Below are 15,974 nucleotides of genomic sequence, written 5' to 3' on the forward strand. Positions count from 1 at the left end.
GTCCGATAGACCGATCTGGCAACCGCCGGGAGCCTGCGTTCACATTCACGTGGCAGACGTAATAATAATAATACTAATGATTATTATTTGCCCAGGGGGATGTTTGGCCAATTATGCTGTGCTTTTTTTTACTTTTAAAGGAAATCGGAGAACCCGAAGGAAACCCATGCTGAGCAGGGGAAGAACATTACAAACCCCACTCACAAAGACAAAGATCCCCCGTGTAGCATTCACAGACTGTTGGGGCAAGTGCTGTTAGCGAGTAGCAGCACCTATGAAGGCCGGCAGGGCACACGAGTGGGTGGGTGGCCAGCACCACGCCCGGCCGCCTTTGTCTCCCCCAGTTGCGATGTTTACTACGCACTGTACCAGGTACTCATTGGAGGCTGAGTCGACCTAGGGGTGGACCAAGATTGGTTCAGATCATCGTCACTGGTGTTGGCCGTGAGCGTGCAAGCACGCTAACCACTGCGCCACCACTCCCCACTTATACACACCCGGGATGTGCGGTCAGGGGAGGCAGGGGAGGCAGAGCCTCTCCTGTCATACGCCAATGAAAATATCTGTTACTAAAAAAAATATTAAGATTTTTCCACTGATCTGTGTTATAAATGTAATTTCTGTACGATTCCAATCATTTTTATAGTCAAAATCGCCAAATTTGCGGAGCTCCGCTGCAAATACAGGAAGAGACGAGAGGTGAGGCAGCGACGAGCTCAGCCTCCCCTCTGATTGCGCAACCCCTCAGTAACCGGATGGAGCGCGTGCAATCAGCGCGTGCCTGTTACTATCTCGGCATGTCACCAATGTAATGTTTGTAGACCCCTTCATTTCATGGCCTCGCCTTCCATACTCCAGCTAACTTATTTCACGTACGTGTATAAAGATATTTAGGCTCGCTGGTCTCGTCATGAAACTGCAATGAAAAAGCACCAGGTGAGGCAGCTATCACATCTGCGGGTCTAACACGCCCCCCTCAGTGAGACCACGCCCCCTCCCCTCAGTGTGTGAATCTGGCTCTGACACGAGCCAGTGCCTCCCCAGCCATTGACTTGACCGCTCGTCACTGATGCACACACGCATCGCACGCACGCGGGCTAACACTGCATAGCAGGGCAGAGAACATACAAACTCCACGGCAGAGATGGTGCCGAGTCGGGAGTCGAACCTGAGTCCTTCTCGCTGTGCGACACAAGTGTCGGCACTGCAGCACAGAGACGCCTCTGACGAAACTGGGTTATCGGGTACACGGTGGAGGTAGCGTGCTGCTTTGCCGGCGTCAGGAGCGCACAGACGTTCTTCAACGGGCAGTCCCCCAGGCCCGATATGAATCACGAAGGCTCTTAGGAGTTATGGTTCACCATATGGGCATTCGGCAAGTGTGGTGAGTTAGTGGGTGTGGTGAGTGAGTGTGTTGCTGTGACCTGCAGTGTGGTGAGCGAGAGTGGGTGGGTGAGTGTGTTGTGACCTGCAGCGTGGTGAGTGAGTGCATGGATGGGTGAGTGGGTGTCGGTTTGACCTGAAGTGTCGTGAGTGTATTGTGACCTGCAGTATGGTGAGTGAGTGGTAGAGTGAGTGATTGGGTGGTTGAGTGTGTGAGTATTGGTGTGACCTATAGTGTCGTCAGTGACTGGTAGAGTGAGTGATTGGGTGGGTGGGTGTGGTGAGTGTGTTGCTGTGACCTGCAATGTGGTGAGTGAGTGAGTGTGTTGTTGTGACCTGCAGTGTGGTGAGTGAGTGAGTGTGTTGTTGTGACCTGCAGTATGGTGAGTGAGTGCATGGATGGGTGAATGGGTGAGTGTCGGTGTGACCTGGAGTGTTGTGAGTGAGTTGTCGTGACCTGCAGTATGGTGAGTGAGTGCGTGGTAGAGTGAGTGATTGGGTGGGTGAGTGAGTGAGTGTTGGTGTGACCTGCAGTTTGGTGAGTGAGTGGTAGAGTGAGTGATTGGATGGTTGAGTGTGTGAGTGAGTGTTGTAGTGACCTGCAGTATGGTGAGTGAGTGATTGGGTAGGTGAGTGGGTGAGTGGATGTCGGTGTCACCAGCAGTGGTGAGTGAGTGGGCTTTAGAGTGTGGGTAACCTGCAGTGTGAAGGTTGAATGACACAACGCATCCTTCCACGAGCCCAGACAGACAGAGACATCTTCCCCTACCGACACGCCAGGTAACAAAACCGCGAGACGCTCCACTTCCAACAACAGCGCTCCGCCGTGATCAACGCTCGCAATGAGTTGGGCATGTTGAGTAAAATCCAATCGTGTCGGCCACGTAAATTAATCCTCTCTGCTCCTGGAGCATTTGCTACCTTAGGCGGTACCGATTTCAGCTCTGGCGGACTTGGACTTTAAGAAACAAGCGCGCGCCTTGTCGCTGAGCGGCACAATGGGCAGCATTGTGCGCAGGTGTGGTGTGCCCGCGCGCGCGCGTGCCTCTCTTAGCGGACGCCTGGACGATTTCCCTCGCCGCAAAATAACAAAACAGTTCGAAGAAAGTCGAAGGGACGGCTTCGCGGGGAAAAAAATAGGGTGGGTGGGTTGGTGGGTGGGTAGCTGGGTAGTTTGGTTGGTGGCTGGGCTGGTGGGTGGGTGGCTGGGTTGGTGGGTGAGTTGGTTTGGGAATGGGTGGATTGGTTGGTGGTTGAATTGGTTGGTGGGTGGGTGGGTTGGTTGGTGGGTGAGTGGCTGGGTGAGTTGGTTGGTGGGTGGGTTGGTGGGTGGCTGGGTTGGTTGGTTGGTGGCTGGGTTGGTGGGTGGTTTGGTTGGTGGTTGAGTTGGTTGGTGGGTGGCTGGGTGGGTTGGTTGGTGGGTGGCTGGGTGGTTTGGTTGGTGGGTGGCTGGGTTGGTTGGGTGGCTGGGTTGGTTGGTGGGTGGTTGGGTTGGTGGGTGGTTGGGTTGGTGGTTGGTTGGTTTAGTGGGTTGGTGAGTGCGTGGGTGAGTGGGTTGGTGGGATGCCATTCCTTTAAACAGGATGAAAATGTAAAAAAGGAAAATATTTGGTCTGAATAAAAAAAGAGTTAGGATTGTTTTCTAGCTAAAAATTCCGCAGCACCTGTTTAAACAGTGCCGGTGGAAAGCTGCAGAGAGGCACGAAGCCCTCATTCGTCATTTCAGTGGTTGTTTTTTGTTGGGAGGTGGGGGTGCTGTTTTTGAAAAGTGCCTTTAATTATTGAGAGATATCGCACGGTCATTTAACCACGGAATGTGGGCAGCGAAAACGGCGAAAGCGGCGTCGAGAAACGGAGAGAGACGGAGAGCAAAAGAGGAACGGCGTAGATTGGAGAACGTGAGACATTGCACAGAGTGGCCCAAAAGTCAGGACACATAGGGTTACATATGCTTGGTTCTTTCAGTAAAGTCACGTAAGATGGAAATAATAATAAAATAATACAAATTCAACATAATATAATAAACTTCTCACCACGTTTCGGCCACAACGCAAGCAGCCATCCTCAGGTGAAGAAACAGAGCTGTCGGAAAGACAGCGTCTTAATGAGCACTGCTAAGCTTGGCAGCGTATTTTAAGCTGGGTGGAAATAGGAGAGATCCTTGACCAAGGAGTTTATAAATCACATATAGTGTTAGTATGCAGGGTGGCCGAAAAGTCAGGACACGGTTATTTTAATTCAGGTTGGCCTAAAGGTCAAAACGAAGTTAAGTGCCTTGAATGAAGGCGCTGTCTATATATATAAAAAAATAAGATTATAAGAGGACGCATGTACGTTGAACTTCTTCTTGGTTCTTTCGGTAAAGTCACGTAGAAGGGAAATAATTAAATAATAATAAAACATAATATAATTCTCACGACGTTTCGGCCACAACGCAAGCAGCCGTCCTCAGGTGAAGAACAGGTCTGTCGAGAAGACAGCGTCATTCAGACGCTGTCTTCGCAGTCACGAAAGCTTTAAATCGAAATTTACGTTGAACTTCTTTCGCACCGTACGTAGCCACCCGTGCTAATCGGAGGTTGCGAATATTGCGGTCACGAAGGAGACGGAGCTCGAGTGAAATCGCCTGGTGGTGCAGTAGAGCCGTGGCTGGGTGGATCGCGAGTTACACAGCAGCAGGGCCGCGAGAGGTGACGGCGGTGGCTTGGGGAGGCCTCCATCCAGCAGTGTGTCGACCATGGCTGCTGATGACGATGATCCTTGGTTGAAAGAGCCGTAGCGCATTAAACTAAACTCAACTGTCTGTTATTGTTACTATATAAGTGAGCTACTATGCAGCGACCTGGCTATCACAGCTCATCATCAACACGTGACGTTGATTCTAAATGTGGAGGGGAAAACCGGAGGACCCGGAGAAAACTCCACGCGACCACGTGGAGAGAGAGAGAGACACGCAGACTCCAAATATACAGCAGCAGGCGTCAGGGTCGCCATGAAACCCAGGATCTCCTGTATAACAGGCGAGGTAGTTAACATCTTCACTACTGTGATGATGATGAGAGAGGGAGACACGCAAACTCCAAATATACAGCAGCAGGCGTCAGGGTATGCATTAAACCCAGTACCTCCTGTAAACCAGGCGAGGTAGTTAACATCTCACCACTGTGATGATGATGATGATAGAGGGAGACACGCAAACTCCAAATATACAGCAGCAGCAGGCGTCAGGGTCGGGATTGAACCCACGACCTCCTGTATACCAGGCGAGGTAGTTAACATCTCCTAGCCAGCGCGGCTGCTACGAACTCAGAAAACCTGAGTTTGATTCCCGGCCACGACTAACATCAGTGGGGAGCGATATCTGAACCGGTACCCCCCTCCCCCCACTACCCTTCAACAAACCCGCATTGACCAGCGTGGTGAAGTATGGTCAAACCCCCATAATCGACACGGGCGCTGGGCGGGGCAGTCTCCATCCAGCAGTGGATCGATCAAAGCGCTGTAATCGACACGTTAATTGCTATTGGTTGCCGCCAAAAGATGTTTGATAGTTAAAATAGTGGGTTCTGGTTAATAATGAACTCAACCGTTATTAGGTTTTCCCAGGGCTTGTGTTAACGCTGCCCGTGCCATTAATCTGTTATTGTTTTAAAATTGTTGTGTTCATAAGATTGGTAACAGTTTAACACGGCTTGCTCGTGTGTGTGTGTGGGGGGGTAATAAGCCCTCGCTTAACGCATTCACGCGATAAGGCGTCGTCGCTATAAGGCGCGGTTCTTCCATTAGGGAACACTTTTTGCACAACACTAAACGCACAGTTATAACGCTGAACGCACACCGATATAACGCTGAATGTGCACCGTCATAACGTGAAACGTGTACCGTTATAACGCTGAATGTGCACAGTTATAACGCGGAACGCGCACCGGTATAATGCAGAAGGTGCACCATTATAACGCAGAACGTGCTCCGTTATAATGCGGTAACGGTGATACGGTAACATGGAGTGATACGGTAACCCCTTATTTACCTGTCCCCGCCATCTCACCACGTCGTGTGCGTAGGAGTAGTGACACCGTACCTCGACAAGCTTTATCGCTACTCCCTTACTTACGGGGAAAATTGTTTTCGCTTAACTTGTCAGGAACGCATCTACTACCGCTACTACCGCGTTAAATGAAGACTCGCTGCCCCGTACACGCAAACAGACCTGAGTATAAAACTCTTGTAAATCTTCACCAAATTACATTCCAGAGTGATTTTTTTGTTATTTTTGTTCACCACAATCACATTGCAGACACCTTGAACATTGAAGCACCTGTATTGCACTCTCTGGCATAGCGCCCCCTAACGCCAGGAGGAGCGTAGAGCAGGTGACGTGCCAATTCGTTGCTCGTGGACAGACGCGTGCTCTGACTAGCGGCCAGAAGTGGTAACTGCGGGTGTGAGAACAGCATGGGCAGAAAGAAAGACAGATACAGGTAGTCCTCTACTTACGATGGAGATGCGTTACGACGGCCCCCATCGTAAGTCGAAAATATCGTAAGTCGAAGATGGCCTCGCCGACCCAGGAGTCTTAAAGAATGGTGATAATTTAATTTTTTATATTTTACAATTTTGTCATATCGCCATCGTAAGATCGAAATATCGTAAGTCGGACCATCGTAACTCGGGGACTATCTGTACACGGTAGAGCGACCCACAAGGGGGGATTTCTGGGCCAAGGGTCAGAGCAGTGACATGCGGTGAGGTCAATGGCTGGGGAGGCACTGGCTCGTGTCAGAGCCAGATTCACACACTGAGGGGGCGTGTCCTCACTGAGGTGGGCGTGTTAGACACGTCCCCCTCAGTGAGGCAGATGTGATAGCTGCCTCCCCTGGTGCTTTTTCATTGCAGTTTCATGACGAGACCAGCGAGCCTAAACATATTATACACGCACGTAAAATAAGTTACCTGGAGTACGGAAGGCGAGGACATGAAATGAAGGGGTCTACAAACATTACATTGGTGACATACTGAGATAGTAACAGGCACGCGCTTATTGCCCACGCTCCATCCAGTTACTGAGGGGTTGTGCAATCAGAGGGGAGGCTGAGCTCGTCGCTGCCTCACCTCTCGTCTCTTCCTGTATTTTCAGCGTAGCTCCGCAAATTTGGCGATTTTGACCATAAAAATGATTGGAGTCGTACAGAAATGACATTCATAACACAGATCAGTGGAAAAATCTTAATTTTTAATTTATTTCATAATTTTTTATTTTTCATAACAGCTATTTTCAATTGGAGTATGTCAGGTGAGGCTCTGCCTCCCCTGCCTCCCCTGACCGCACGTCCCTGGGACAGAGAGGAGATCCATCTGAGAGGTCCCTGAACCAGCTGGAGAGTTCGAGAAAGTGGACGTGACCAGGACGGAGCCACGCCCACGCTGGGAGAATATAAGGGAGCGACGAACGGGGTTCTGGGCTGTCGTGGTGGTCGGAGTCCTGGTTTTCGTCGCTGTCGTCTTTGTCATCGCTTCGTCGTCGTCGTCGTCGCTAGATAGTCAGCCAGCGATCTAGTCAAGTCGGCGCCGTCGAGCTAGACTGTCAGCGTTGTATTCCGTGCTGCCGAGTTGTCGTCGTGTGAGTGTGAGGTTAATAAAGGAGAAGCCTCTGCAGTTGCTGTCTCCAGAGTCGTTGCACTACGGTAGCACAACACGAACGAGGTGGTTGTGTGTTGGAGAGCAAATCCACGACATTTACAATCTGAGTGCGACGTTTCGCCAGTTATTACATTTAGCATCGGCACGTTCTGTTTACGTGACAATCTTACGGGTGGTGGCGGGTTTAACGACACATTTATGTTTGAGAATAGGTTTTCCCCTTTTTGCTGGCAACAAAACAGCTGTGTTAAGATTTTAAAACACCAAACTGAAACCTATTTACAAGGAATCATGTCTGCATTAACCACAATGCTTGTGGTCAAAATGCAAACAAATAACACACTCTGATAATGTATGCATTGTCTTTTAAACTGATTGGTCTACACCAGAGACGGCTTTCTTTTGAGCCTCGTCTCAAAACGGTGTTAGACCAGAGGACGCCAAAAGGCGTACGTTTATATTTACGCGATCTAACCCAAAAAACCTCTATTATGGATAACATCGGTCGTGAAAGCCCTACTACGTGTTAAACAACTTCCTCTGTTTCATCAAACCCCATGCGTTTAAATGTCGATTTAAAGCTTTCGTGACTGCAGGGATTCATATTCTTGGTTCTTTCGGTAAAGTCACATAGAAGGGAAATAATAAAATAATAAAAATAAAACATAATAAAATACAATTCTCACGACGTTTCAGCCACAAAGACTTTCCGACAGACCTGTTCTTCACCTGAGGACGGCTGCTTGCGTTGTGTCCGAAACGTCGTAATAATGATTTTATTGTTTTATTTTTATTATTTTATTATTTCCCTTCTACGTGACTTTACCGAAAGAACCAAGAAGATGGACCCCATGCGTTTGTTCACATTGTACATTATTTTTTGACGATTGAGACTCAAAGTGGGCAGGGGGGGGGGTGCAAGGCTGCATGCGTAACGGTTAAGAACTCTACAGCGTTGGCGAGTTGGTGCTGATGATATCTCACACCCACCCACCAACACCTCGTTGTGTGTCACCACCGTGCCAGCCTTCCGTAGGTGTTGCTGACTCGCTACTGCTGCGACAAACAGCAAACTTGGCCCCCCCGCCCCCATCACCAGCACTCCCAAAACGGTCTGTTACAGGCTACACGGGGGATCTTTGTCTTTGTGAATTGCTGATGTAGAGCGGAAGGAAGGAAGTTGCCGTGGTCTGATTTCTCTGTCGAGAAGAAAACTCCAGCCTTGTTTATCCAGACGCGGGGACACGCGGAGACACCGGAGGCGCAGAGGGACACAGAGACACCGGGCGATACGGAGAAACAAGGGGACACAGAGACATAGAGACACCGGGAGACACGGAGACAGAGACACAGAGAGACACAGAGACACCTTGCGACACAGAGAAACAAAGGAACACAGAGACATAGAGACACCGGGAGACAGATACGGTAATCCGGAGACACGGAGACGCAGAGAGACACCGGGCAACACAGAGACACGGATACACCGGAGACGCAGATAGACACAGAGACACGGAGACACCTCACGACACGGAGAAACAAGGAGACGCAGTGACATAGAGACACCGGGAGACACAGAGATACGGAGACATTGGAGACGCAGATTGACACAGAGACACCGGGAGACACAGAGACACCGGGGAGATACAGCGACACGGGGACACAGAGACATCGGAGACATTGACACACGGATAGGCGCACACAAGTGTACTGACATACACACTGGCACACCCAGACACACACACACACAAACTAATACACATGAGCACTCTGACGTACGTACACACACAGAGACATACACACTTAGGTATGCACACAGGTCTGCAGACACGTACACACACACAGACACATCGGGATACACACGGACAGACACAGACGCACACACGCCCCCTATCAATGTCTTTCCAAGCGCTTTTTTTCTACCAGATTTAAACGACAACTTGGAAAATGTTGCCTATTCAAGAGATCGTCACTAGGGAACAGTTAAATGTAAGTACTGTGTGTGTGTGTGGATATGCGTGTGTGTAGATGGCCTACCACCCTCTCGTGTGCCGTACCGGCCTTCATTGGTGCTGCTGCTACTCGCTAACAGCACTTGCCCCAACAGTCTATTAAGGCTATACGGGAATCTTTGTCTTTGTGTGGGTGAGTAGGCGAGTGAGTAGGTTAGTGAGTGGGTGGTGTAAGTGAGTAGATGAGTGGTGAGTGAGTGGGTGAGTGGGTGGGTTGGTGGGTGGGTGAATGAATGGGTGAGTGAGTGGGTGAGTGAGTGTGGCTGAGTTGGAGATAGGGTGACAATAGTGCCTGTGTATGTGTGTGGGTGAGTGAGTGGTCGACTCAGCCTAAAATGAGTACCTGGCGCGGTGTGTAAAATATCATCGCCACTGGGGAGACAAAGGCGGCCGGGCGTGGTGCTGGCTACCCACCCCATCGTTTGCCGTTCTGGCCTTCATAGGTGCTGCTCGCTAACAGCACTTGCCCCAACAGTCTGTTAAAGCTATACGGGGAACTTTTGTCTTTGTGCGGGGAACGGTGGCGTTACGGTTATGGTGCAATGCTGAGTCTATGGGCAGTGTTGAGTCTATGGGTAGTGTTGAGTCTATGGGCAGTGTTGAGTCCATGCGCAGTGTTGAGTCCATGGGCAGTGATGAGTCCATGGGCAGTGTTGAGTCCATGGGCAGTGTTGAGTCCATGGGCAGTGATGAGTATGGACAGTGATGAGTCTATGGTGCAGTGATGAGTCTATGGTGCAGTGTTGAGTCTATGGTGCAGTGTTGAGTCTATGGGCAGTGTTGTATGTATGTTTAACTTCTTTCGCACCGTACGTAGACAACCGTGCTAATCGGAGATGCAGGGTTGGGGGGGGATAACAAACTAGACAGACACAAAGCAGTTCGCCCAACAGCGGGATTGAGGGTGATGAAGTATAAACAGACGGTAGGAGCAGCAGCAGCGCCACGTAATTGGTTTCAAATTCACACGGACAAAAACAGCCCAGGTTTGGAATGAAACCGAGGTCCCTCTCTGGCTGCGAGGGGCAACGAGTGTTACCCTGTGTGCCACCAACCCACCCTGCCATCCAAACTAATAATAATACTGGTCAACACACTTTTTCTGGCATAAGGTATTCCAACGGTTTAAAGGTAATTTTGGGGTGCTGATTCCAAATCTGGCATCAGTTTTTGTCTATCACATCAGGTTTTGAGATATCAAATATTGCATTTTCAATAAAAACTGCAGACGAAAAATATTAAATAAATGTGGATATCTACATAAAATTATATTTTAAACACACCATCCTAAAAATACAGCACCATATTTTAACACTAAAGCAGTCACTGATTCGCAACAACTTGCAATCATAAGTGACAGAGTTAATTTCGGGTAAAACCAATGAAAATAGGGTATGCAGATAGCATAAAAATGAGATGTGATAGAGCAAATCTGAGATCAGATTTGGAATCGGCACCCTGAAATTAGTCTAGAACAGCTGCAAAAGTCCAGGCCAGAAAAAAATATTTTTTTTTGTTGACCAGTGTAATAGTGCGTGATGTTAGCGGTTAGCGCTCCGAACCCGGCGTCCCGAGTTCGACTCCCCACGCTCGCGGGACGATGATCTGAAGCAGTTCCTGCTCCCCCCCCCTCCGCCAAGATCTACTGGGCAGCCATGAACGCGTTACCTCGGTGCGGTGTGGAGAAGAATGAGAAACCCAACACCCCATCAGCGCCTCGGCAAAACAAAAATGGCGACCCGGGCGTTGTGGTGTTTGTGGCCACGTGAGCCCCCGACATCGAATTCCGTGCAGAACTTCATGGGGTGGTTCATTCTTGATTTGAAGTTTTCGTGACTGCAAGGATCCATAGCCCCGGCATTTCTCCCACTTTAGTAAAACAAATTCTAGCTGTGATTTTCACACCTGATGATGATTGCTTGTGTTGCAATCGAAACGTCGTGATTTAATTGACTTTTATTTTTTTTTTCTATTTTTTTTTTACCTACGTGACTTTACCGAAAGAACCAAAGAGTATTCATGGGGTGGTTTTCCGCTCGCTATCACAGACATCTATCCCACCGTGCCATCAAAAACACCCAGCAACAGCAACAGCAGCAACACCACCACCACCCAAAAAAACACGCAAACGTGACAGCCACCGATCCCCAGGGGATGAATTAAATTCCGCGGGGATATTTTTGTGTTGTTGAATCCCCCCCCCCCCCCCATCTTTATCTCTCTCGGCTTCACGAACCCACGGGCGCCTTGAGGGGACAGGGCAACTCCTTGAACTTCGTCCGCCCATCGTAAAATCCCACGCGGTTTCCCCCACCCACCGACCCACCGACCTTCCACACCCTCCACTCCCACCCACCCTCCCACCCTGGGGAATACTTTTCGCGCGTATCCGTTATAACGCGGAACGCGCGGCCGTTATAACGCGGAACGCATGCCCGTTATAACGCGGTTCCCGAGCGCTCGCGTGTGAGTGTGTCTGTGTGTCTGAATGCGTGTGTGTGTCTGTGTGTCTGTACGCGCGTGTGAGTGTGTGTCTGTACGCGCGTGTGTGTCTGTGTGTCTGTGAGTGTGTCTGTGTGTCTGTACGCGTGTGTGAGTGTGTCTGTGTGTCTGTACGCGCGTGTGGGTGTGTCTGTACGCGCGTGTGAGTGTGTGTCTGTACGCGTGTGTGTGTGTCTGTGTGTCTGTACGCGCGTGTGAGTGTGTGTCTGTACGCGCGTGTGGGTGTGTCTGTGTGTCTGTACGCGCGTGTGGGTGTGTCTGTACGCGCGTGTGAGTGTGGGGAGCGGTAGTGCAGCTGTTAGCGCGCTGCGCTACAAACCTGGCAACCCGGGTTCGATTCCCGTTCACGGCCAACATCAGTGACGATTGTATGAATCGGTCCTGGGCCTCCCCTAGGTCGACTCAGCCTCAAATGAGTACCTGGTGCGATGTGTAAACATCGCCAGACAAAGGCGGCCGGGCGTGGTGCTGGCCACCCACCCCCTCGTGTACCGTGCCGGCCTTCATAGGTGCTCGCTAACAGCACTTGCCCCTACAGTCTGTTACAGGCTACACGGGGGAATCTTTGATCTTTGTGTGTCTGTACGCGTGTGCGCTGTGAGGGGGTTCAGCAAGTGTGGGGTCATCGCCAGCACGCTGACCGGGGAGTTTGGGGATTCCTTGGGGATGGATGAGTGTGGCTCATTATCTCAGGGACGCGATCTGGGTCTTCTAATTTACAGCCAACGGGGAGCGGGCGTGGGTGAGGTCACTGCTACGTGCAAACGCAAAGGTCCCCCGCATAGCCTTTGTAAAGAGGCTGCACGGGAGGCAAGTGCTGTTAGAGAGTAGCAGCACGGTTGGCTCGCGATGCCCGGTCGGGTGGTTTGGTGGGTGGCACGGGAAATCCCAAGGCAAGATGTGAACGCGGGCAGATAGAGGGACAGGGCACGGACATGCGGACAGACGGATGGCTGAGGGACAGACACAAGCAGACAGGGGCAGACATGGGCGCAGACAAGCGGACAACAACCGCCATTCGCTACTAAGTGGCGGTGACGGTGACGTCACCACGACGTCACCACGACGCTTGTGCCAGGCTACGTGCACCTTGAGGCCACGTGAAGTGTCGAACGCCCGCTGGCAGGAGGTCACGGGGCAGACCCAGGTTTCATGGGTCGACTGACTGAGATGACTGAGATGAGTGGCTGATGCACCACCTGTGCCCCCGACTGTGCCAACTTGCTGTGCTTTAGCCACCCGGCGCTCCGCGGACACACACAGACATACACAGAGACACACACACAGACATACACAGAGACACACACACACAGGCATACACAGAGACACACACAGAGACACACACACAGACACACAGACACACAGACATACAGACACATACAGACACACACAGACATACAGACAAGCGGACACACACAGACATTTCAGTTTTCAGTTTCATTGATTAGGTATAACAAAACAAAAAACATGAACAAGAAATATCTTAACGTGTCTACGCGCAACAGAAAAATCCTGGGGAAAACGGCAAAGTCTTCCTGAAAGAAAACACCGCATTTCAACGCTGTGCGCGAACATCCCATGCGAACAAGCGGACAGACACGGGCAGAAACACAGACAGACACAGGCAGACACGGACACACACAGACACACACAGCCACAGAGAGGCGAAGTTTATTTCTCAGCATTGCGTGTTGTTTGCTACAGGAAGAGAGATCGACGCGATCAAAATACCCGGGGCTTTGCTCTCCTCCACCCAAATCTGGTTCCACCCATCACCACCACCGCCACCGCTCGTTCCCCCGGGGTCACGGATAGAAGTTCGTGCGGGAATTATTTCTTTATTTGCGTTCTCAGCTCGTCGCGCTGCGAGCTTGTGGGCTGCCGTGTGTTTCGGTCCCATCGCCAGCGCCACCACCACCACCACCGTCGTCTGTCCGCCCCGCATCCCACAGACACAGAGAGGCGTGCTGAGTGGGGGGAGACGCGGGGGCAGGGGGAGACCTGGGAGACACTGGGGAGACGAGGGGGAGAGACGCGGGGAGACACGGGGAGACGTGGGGAGACACGGGGAGACACGGGGGAGACGAGGGGAGACACAGGGAGACACGGGAAGACACGGGGGAGACGAGGGGAGACACTGGGAGACACGAGGGGGAGACGTGGGGAAGACGAGGGGGAGACACGGGGGGAGACACAGGGAGACGCGGGTAGACACAGGGAGACGCGGGGAGACACGGGGGAGACGCTGAGAGACGACGCGGGGAGACGCGGAGAGACAAGGGGGGAGACATAGGGGGGACCTGGGGGAGACCCGGGGGAGACGCCGAGAGACGACACGGAGAGACGCGGGGAGACGCGGGGAGAGGCGCAGAGTCGTGGCATGGGCCGACTCTGCACGTTTTTTTCCAGCTTTCGAACTCGCGAGCGACGGACGGTCATTTACCTGCAGGTTAGTTTGGGGGGGTCGCGTGGTGGGGTAAAGTGTGGGTACCCCCCCCCGTACACCACTTCCAAGACGCATTGGTGTGTGAGAGAGTTGTGTGTGCGTGTGTGTACATAAGCACTGGGGAGACAAAGGCGGCCGGGCGTGGTGCTAGCCACCCCACCGCCCATAGTGTGCCGTGCCGGCCTTGGTTGTATAGGCGTATAAGATAAAGATAAAGATCTCCCGTATAGCCTTAACAGACCGTAGGGGCAAGTGCTGTTAGTGAGCACCTATGAAGGCCGGAACGGTACACGAGGGGGTGGGTGGCCAGCACCACGCCCGACCGCCTTTGTCTCCCCAGTGGCGATGTTTACACACCGCACCAGGTACTCATTTAAGGCTGAGTCGACCTAGGGGAGGCCCAGGACCGGTTCAGATAATCGTCACTGGTGTTAGCCGTGAGCGGGAATCGAATCCGGGTCGCCAGGTTCGTAGCGCAGCGCGCTAACTGCTACACTACCGCTCCCCTAGGCGTATGCACACATACACACACGTGTACAGGGTGTGCTTCAAAAACATGTGAACACTCCTGAGAATTTGCAACGACGCCACGGGAAAAGTGCGGCCTCCTTACGCGTTGACAGCAATGGTGAACACACGTGGGAGAGATTATTTGAGTTTATGAAGCTATTAACGTTACATACTCTTGGTTCTTCCGGTAAAGTTAACGTGGGTAAAGAAAATAAGAAATAAAAATAAAATAAAACATAAAATAGAAAAATTAAGAAAATTAAGAAAATCCATATTGTTGCAATCGAAACGTCGTGATTTAATTTTCTAAATGTTATCTTTTATTCATTTTATTTTTTTTTTTACCTACGCGATTTTACCGAAATAACCAAGAGTATATGGATCCTTGCAGTCACGAAAACTTCAAATCTAGAACTATTAACGTTACATGTGAAACGTCACGGGACTCAAATTGTAAATGTCGTGGATTTACTCTCCAACACACCGGTGGTCTGAAGTAGTCAACTAATTGGCGTTTTGTTCACGTGACAAACCTTACTGGCTGTGTCGGGTGGTGGAGGGTTACGACGCATTTATACTTACGCGATCTAACCCAAAAACCTTTACAATGAATACATTTGTTATCACATTACAGTTGTATTATCCGTTCTTTTCCATTAAAAACGATAGGTCCCCAATAAGCGTTAAAACATTTCTAAAGCACCCTGTATATGTACATATGCGTGTGTGTATCATGGGACCGTTTTGCCGGTGTCAAAGTATGAAACATACGAACAGGTTTTACCCTTGCTGGCAAGGCCGTAATTCTAATATAAATTATAATTTTAGTAATTATAATATAAATTATATTATTATAATATAAATTATATTATAATTACTACAATTATATTGGGAGGCGACACGTCTCCCCCCTCCCCCAATATTCAAATATGCTCGAAATGCCCGCCCCCCCCCCAATATATTGCTATAACATAGATTTCTGTTGATATAATTGTGGTTATGGTTGTACTTTATTAATCCCTAATCTCTGCCGTTACATACAATGAAACAAGAAAAGATAAAAAAGCAATGTAATACAATACACTATTAGACATTATTGTTTTAAAAATAACTAAAAAGTCCATCATGCGTGTTAGTCATTTAACGGTCTCTCGTGATATAGCGTTGCTCACCCCTACCTCTCAATGTTCTGATACGTGTGCCATTGTCTTACTGTTCGCCTTGTGGCATTCTCTGCTCTGACGCTGGTACAGAGACAAAGTCATAACGACGGCTGTCTCTGTTGGAGGCCGTTTCAAAGGCAACGCATGCAGTATCATCAGAGCCATGTTTTGTTTGCATGTGCACCACACGCACTGTGTGTTGTTAATGCAGTGCTGGATTACTTGCAAAAGGTTGAACCTATTTGGTGTTTGATCATCTTAACACAACTCCTGTGTTATTGCCAGAAAGGGGAAAACCTATTAATATTTTTCATGCGT

This window comes from Lampetra planeri, chromosome 65, assembly GCF_965212315.1.
Source record: "Lampetra planeri chromosome 65, kcLamPlan1.2.h2, whole genome shotgun sequence".
NCBI classification, from domain to species: Eukaryota; Metazoa; Chordata; class Hyperoartia; order Petromyzontiformes; family Petromyzontidae; genus Lampetra; species Lampetra planeri.